We start from the raw sequence: 7,720 nt of genomic DNA on the forward strand, positions 1-7,720 counted from the left end.
TAATAGGGTTAAGTCATTATAAGACTTAGTGATTAAAATTGGATATGAACCTATTGATGTTAAAATTGTTGAAGATATTATCAAAAATAAAAATACAGATATTGTAGCATTATGGAAGAAACTTAAACTGCCTTCTACAAAGGACGCCCAAACTAAGGAAATAGTAGAAAGTGAAAAACACAAGGAAGAAATGCTCAAACTAATCATTAAGTAGAATGTACAAATCAAAACCATGCAGGAGAAAATTGAGAAATTGAGAAATAGCTTAAGGAAAAAGAGCAATTTACTCAATTAGTTATCACTCCCATCACAACTATTCCTATTATAGTGTCCAGAATAGCAGGGGAATCTACATCAGCCACAACAGAATCTACATCAACAGCAGGGGATTTGAACAAACTCTTACAGGAGTTGACTCACCAAAAACAAGAAAATGAAAGGCTTCATAAGAAATTTAAGAATCTATAAGCTAAAAAGATAAATAATGACTCGTTGTATGTTGAAGAAATGCAGAAGACCCATAGGTTAAATAGAAGAATAGAAGAGTTGCAAAGTGAGTCATTAATGGCTCAAACCTTGGCCCAAGCCAAGGAAAGAATTTGGGCAGATATTAGTCAGGCCATAACTGAAGTATGGCCCTCCATTCAGATCATTTTTTAGCAGGAGGAACTTATAAACAGATGTCAAGTAGCTATTGATGAAGTGAAGCAACTTCTTAAAGACAAACCAAGTGAAGCTACAGACATGATCAAAGTTCTTAATTCAAAAACCAAGGCCGAGTTGGAGCAGATTGAGATTTTGGATAGAAAAGAAACCATTTTGGAAATAAAGAAGGTTTTGCATAAAAATAACCTTATGACTCAATTAGAGACTAAGTGCCAAACCTTGAAGATTTATGTCCAAAGGTTTCATTTTAAGTTTAATTTACTTAATCAGAGAGGATTACTAGGATTAGTGGCCCCAAATGACAGGTTGATCAGTTTGGAGGAATATTGTCAAAAGATTTATACTATAGCAACTGATCAAACAAGTTTTGCAGGCATAAAGGGTCATATTATAGGAAAACAAATATTAGAAGCTTTATATTTTGACTTGACTATTAAGCATGAGATTAAACATCTTTTTGTAAATAAGCCCACTTTTGAGAAATACACCAAGGTTGATGAAGTTTACAGGAAATTGGTAAATCTTGCTATACCAAGTGAAGACCGATGGGATCAATTGATTGAATTTATCAGTTAACTTTCATCAACCACTGAAAGATAGATGGGCAGCACTTTTTGGGGACCATGTCATCAATAGATTCCTAAAGAATAGTGTCAACACTTAGCAGTTTTGAAATTCCTATAGTTTTGTACTATTTTTGTATTTTATTTTTGAAAATATCTATAAGAAATTTTGTATAAATAAATCCTCCTTCGAGTTATTAAGGGTTGAACCCTTGGATGATCTTTGAGAACAAAATTGTAACCGAGCTGGAGATTTGCCAAGTTAATGAAAGGATTCTGAATTTTCCTTCTATAGTTTGTCTCCTAGTAAGTTTTTCATATGTGCTTATTTCATTATGTCTTTCTTCATATATTTAAGTCTTTATGCAAAGATCTAGGTAAGATCATATTGAGTATCAGTCAGTCTTAAATCCCCTATGAAGTTATCAGCAATAACTAGGGACTAGTTTATAAGACTATCTGTTATTATAAGCTCCTCTATATCAATTAATTGTCACACAAATCTGCATTCGTTTAAATATATTTTGTTCTACAGGAAATGTTGTTTGCTTGTATTCTTTTCTTATAACCAATTAAATATTCTGTCTGAATATTTAGCAAGTTATATTTCATTAAGATTCTACTATTCACTCACTTTAAATCAATTAACTATAGCTAGACAAATAACAGCCCTTTCATTCAACTTAGTAACTGTTAAGGCTTAAGCATCTATTTTCAAATAATTCATAACATTGGTCATCCAAAAGCTTTAAAAACAAACTAAACATTTTAGATGCTCTGGCATGACTAACTGACCTAGAGTCATTTCAGAGGACAACACTCCACAAGACTTGAAGTTTGAGATTTCTTCATAGGGTTTCCTGGCTGCATTTGTTTCAATTTTGAAGGTCCTAATATCAGAAGGCTATGAGTCATGGATTCGTGAAGGAGTGAGTTTCATTTGTCTAATTTATTTGGTGAATTGGGTGAAGTTGGAGGTGAGGTAGGAAGAGGGAATCAAATTCCCAAAGCCCCAGCTAGGACCCTCAGAGTCAAATGATCTTAGACTAAATGGAAGTCCATGTCCATAATTATTCCTTCCACAACTTGTGCGACCTCTTCCTGGTCCCTCAAATGGTGGCCCAACAATTTCCTGAAAACCCAGTGACCATTTCCAATATTCCTGAACTCTTGAGCTTTCATGGTTGTAACTAGTATCTTGATGTGTTGAGGCATGTCTTTGTCAAATTACTCCACCCCTTGACCATGATAAGGTGGGGAAGTTTGGTGCTCTTGTCCCTTCCCTCCTCTCCTAGATCAACCTCTTTATAAAACCATGGCGTTCTAGGATGAATAGTTTCTACCCACAATTCCAATCTCTTGGACCTTTTCTACCCAACAAGCAAAACTAAGGCCAATAATAAAAGCCAACAAGCATATCAATGATCAGTAGAAGATATTGGTTAGACCTATCCAAGAGAAAGTGTAGTAGAGGCCATCAATAGAGGCCAATAACAGAGCTAGGCCAGTCAGGGGGAAAGTGCAGCAGTGGTTAGTAATAAAACTAGAGGTCGACTTCAAAGATTGACAAGTGAAACAAAGACCAGCAACAAAATCCAATAAATATAGTAGAGGTGAACTACCCACAAATCATGATGAGTGCAAGAATATATGTTTCCCTATGATTTAACTCCCAAATCCATGTCCTAAGTATGGTGTAAATGCCTAGGCTTTGTCCTTTCGCCTCCCTTGCTCTTGCATTCAATGTGGGTTGCACCATATTCAAAATGAGAATTCCACCCAAATGCATTATGGTGTGCTAGCATGGGTGGCATCGATGTTTTCATCAAGCAAGGAGGCACCCATCTCTGAGACAATGGAATAAATAATAATGAGGCTTTGATCAACTAATTAATTTTCAAAATGGCTCATACATAGAGATAATAATAAAATATATTTAGGGGAAAACCACACATTATCGCTCATTGCATTCCCTAATAGATTCTTAACACCAATGATAAAAGTATCAATCTAACAATAACCGATATTCATAGCCAATAATTCTCATATCATCAATTAAATGCACTTTCTAAATAAACTATGCACATGATGCAAAGTGAAGCTTGTGGATCAAATAATGCAAGTAGGGTCACAGATTCAAGTTCAAACAATGAAACACAACAAAAAATACACCATTCAAAAACTCAAAATAATATTTTTTATTCTTCCTTATGTAAGTCAACAAACTCTATAAATTTCCATGTAATTATTTACATTCTTACAAATATTGGGCTAGTCAGATTTTTCCTCCACAAAAGCTCTCTAATGAGATTCTCTCTCGTTGGTCCTTTATGGATACACAATTGTAGATTTACAAAAATAATTCCTTCCCATGGAGAATAATCTAAGGTATCCCATCATCCCTCCAAGGTTCTTTACACATCCTTCATGCTACTACATATATGCACCCTCTTTATACAATTATTTCATATGATTCAAACCAACAACTTCAATTAACATGCTATTCAATAATAAACCTCTTCTAATCAAGGTATCAAATACTTTGTTAGACCTAATTGATGTATATTTTAGCATCAATAAATGAAACAGAAGAAACTCAACTCACTACATATGTCTATTGCTAAACATACCATGACTATTTATATATTTCAATGCTTGATGATCAATTTACTAAAAAAAATTCCTTAGGTAACAAATAATTTCTCCATTTCTTTAATTATTTAATAATAACAAACATACCTAGTTATAAACATAATAATTCTCTTTTCCTCAATCAAGTTTTCATTAAACATTCCACTTGCCTGATAATCCACTAGGAATACCTTGTTGAAGTTCGGTAAAGCTAATATTGATTTTTCTTGCACCACCTTATTCAAAAATTCAAAACTCTCATTTATTGGTGTATACCATTGAAACCTACTATTATTCATGCTTGCAATGAATTTATTATCAATTTTTTATAAAATCTAGCCAAGCCATGAAAAATTCTTACCTCAAAATAACTTGTAGAAGTAAAATATTCAACATTTTCTCTTACCTTCTCCAAATTGATCTTCAATCCTTCTTGAGAAATTGAAAATCCAAAGTAAATGAATTAATATTTTAGAAATATGTGTGTTCAAATTAATTTACCACTTATCCTTCTTCATAGTTCCAATACTTATTACAAATGTTTCAAATGCTCCTCCTTGGTTATGCTAAAATCAAAATATCATCAAGGTAACAACAACAAATTAAACAAGAAATGGTTTTACTAATTCATTTATTAGTCTCATGAAAGAACTAGGTGAATTTACCAAATTAAATGGAATAATCAATGATTCATCCAAGCTATCCTTTACCTTGAATGTCATATTCCATTAAAATCATTTACCTATACTTATATGAGGTTAACCATTCTTGAAATTGATCTTTGAACATAATCTTACTGCACTTAAGCAATCCATAAGATCATCCATTTTTGGAATTGGAAATCTATATTTTATAGTAATCTTGCTTACAAACCTTGATTTTCTAGACCCTCCACTCACATCGTTTCTTTGGTTCCAACACTATTGTTACTTATAAGGAGTCAAACTCTCCATTAAACTTCTATCTAGCAATCCATAAACTTGCTCACTCTATGCAAGTGTCATCCTCCGTGGTGCCTCATTTTGATAAAATTGAACCTTGATCCAAGTGGATATTGGTGGCCACCCTCCTATTCCACCTAGACCCCCTAGTTAGTTTCATCTATTTCCTTTTTCATTTCAACATTTACTATTTTTAGCAGTTTTTCGGGTCGTGAACTTTTGGAGCAGTTTTGACCCCGTAAACGGTGTTTTTTTGGGGTCTGTGGCAAGCTCATGGTCGTACGTGGGGGCTTGTGTAAATCCTTTAGTACTCAAAGAGACCTTTCCAGCAAGGTATTGTACATGCCAAATGGAGGTAATATGACCAAGTTACAACCCTCGGAAGTTCGCTGCCCAACTAACCCCAATGGGGCCCACAAACTCTTGGTGTTACATCTCCTTGGTTAGGGTTTTGGTTGTTTAGGGTTTTCTCATGTTTTCCAATACTAAATATGCCCTTGAGCCTCATTCTAACATAGTTTAGAGGCATGTAGTCACCACATCTCTTTTCAAAGATAAGCTACTATCGCCCGAGCTATCTTATTTCCATTCTTTTGTAAGCATAGTTCAATTTTTTCTATTAATGAAATGAAGTGTTTTTCGGCTGCATCTCTTTGTTTATTATTATATATGTAAGTTTTTGCATTCATGTTTAAGTTCGGATCAGTGGTATCAAAGTGGTCTTCTCTTTCTCTATTTTTCTTTGCATGTACCGAACAAGGTCAGGGTAGAAGGAGTTACGGCTTGATCTGGTTGAACCATTGCAAGATCAGCCTCGAAAAACCTGACAACCTCCATGGAGGAAGAAAATAAAGACGAGGGGGCAGGATATCCTTTCAAAATGTTGCTTGAGGAAGCCCTCAAGTTACAGAGGGATGGGATTATGGATAAATTTGCCCGGATCCTTCTATGGCTACCCATAGGCGATGCATCTTCATCCAGCAGCCACTCTGGAGGTGCAACTCCTTTTAAAGTATAAGTATTCAATATTCCCATATTTGAAGCCCTGCTAGATGCAGACGCTGTAGATAAATGGTTAAATCTATTGGAAGGATATTTTTCAGTTCATGACTTTTCCAATCGAGAAAATATTAGTTTTGCACTTCTTAAAGCCACCGCAGATGTCAAGGATTGGTGGGAAACCTACTGTGAACAAAAGGACTAGAGTGAACCCTCATTGTTTTTAGTTGCACCCACTTGGAATTATTTTCAAGATGCCATAAAGGAACAATATTACCCTGTTGGGAGCTATGAAGAGAAATACATAAAGTGGACCATGCTTCGGCAAGGAAGGGACCAAGATGTGCCTGAGTTCATGAATACTTTCCATACCCTTCGCACGAAGCTAGGTATCAAGGATACTAAGTGGAATTTGGTGCTCAAGTATCACGACTGTTTTCACAAGTACATGTAGGACGAGATTAAGTTCCTGGACATTTCCTCACTCAGCACGACGTATCGGTATGTTGTCAAGATTGAGAAAAAGTTTAAACAGAAGAAGTGGGACTTTGGATCTATTAATCCAAAGCAAGGAAAAGGCACCCCCAAACCACAAAACAAAGGACCAAGCCAAGGTGATGCTACCCAGGATAGCCCGCCGAAGCCACACGCAAAGAAAAACACTCTGAATACAAAGAAGGACATGGGAAAATGGTGTGAGTTCCATAAGAGCTCCACTCACAGTACAAGTGAGCATCGGGCCAAGCAGTCACTGGTGGCTGAACTGAAGGCTTCTCAATCAGACGCAGGTTCTGACTCTGAATCAAAACCAGTTAAGGGAACTAAACAAGGGAAGTAGATCAATGATGCAAAGCCCAGTGCCACCGTGGCCACCACCAAGATCCAAAAGATTGAGCCTGAAGATCCAGAGGAGGGGGAATGCCTCTTCCACTCAAAGATGTGGGTGAAGGGTTCCCCGTTGTAGTTCATTATCGACAACATGAGACAAAAGAACCTCATTTTAGTAGAGGTTGTGAAGCAGCTAGGCCTAAATAATATAGCACATCCACAGTCGTACACCATCGGGTAGCTTCACCAAGGATGAGATCTTCGTGTCAGCGAGCAGTGCCACCTTCGCTAGAGCATCAATGCCATCACAGATGAGGTACAGTGTTATGTTTCTCCTCTTGAATTTTGTGATGTATTGTTATGAAAACCATTCTTGTGGAAGCGACATGTTATTTATGAGTCTAGACCTCGCTTCGTGATTATTAATTTGGCTCATAAGTTGTACAAGATACTGGAGGTAGACCTGCCTACCACAACCTCTTTGATCACTACACAGAAATGTAGTAATATAATTTCCCAGACTAGGAAATTTGTTTTCCTTATGACTCGCCCCAAGGGCAAGAAGAGGGTTGTGGCCAAAACTTCTAGGCAGAGCTCCTCTGCACAACAACAGCAGATGGACAAGGTCGTGGAGGAGTACAGGAATATTTTTGCCTCACCCACAGGGGTACCTCTGCATTATCAGGTCAAGCACTCCATCGATCTGACCTCGGGCACGCCACTTCCCAATGGACCAATCTATCGATGCTCTGTTTTAAAGAACGATGAGATCAAGAGGCAGATTCAGGAACTATTACATAAAGGTCACATCAAACCAAGCTCATCACCTTGTGGGAGCCCAATTGTATTAGTACAGAAGAAGGATGGGACCTGGAGGCTCTGTATTGACTATCGGGTGCTAAACAAGATCACTGTCTAGAATAGGTACCCAATCCCGCGGATTGATGACCTTCTAGACCAGCTTAAGGAGACCAAATATTTCAGCAATATTGACTTGAATTCAGGTTATCACCAGGTTCCTATCAAACCCTCCGATGTGTGGAAGATTGCCTTCAAATCCAAGGAGGGCCTTTTTGAATGGTTGGTCATGCC

Source organism: Pinus tabuliformis, chromosome 6, assembly GCF_031772625.1.
Source record: "Pinus tabuliformis cultivar Carrire ecotype Pingquan chromosome 6, CPIR1, whole genome shotgun sequence".
NCBI lineage: Eukaryota > Viridiplantae > Streptophyta > Pinopsida > Pinales > Pinaceae > Pinus > Pinus tabuliformis.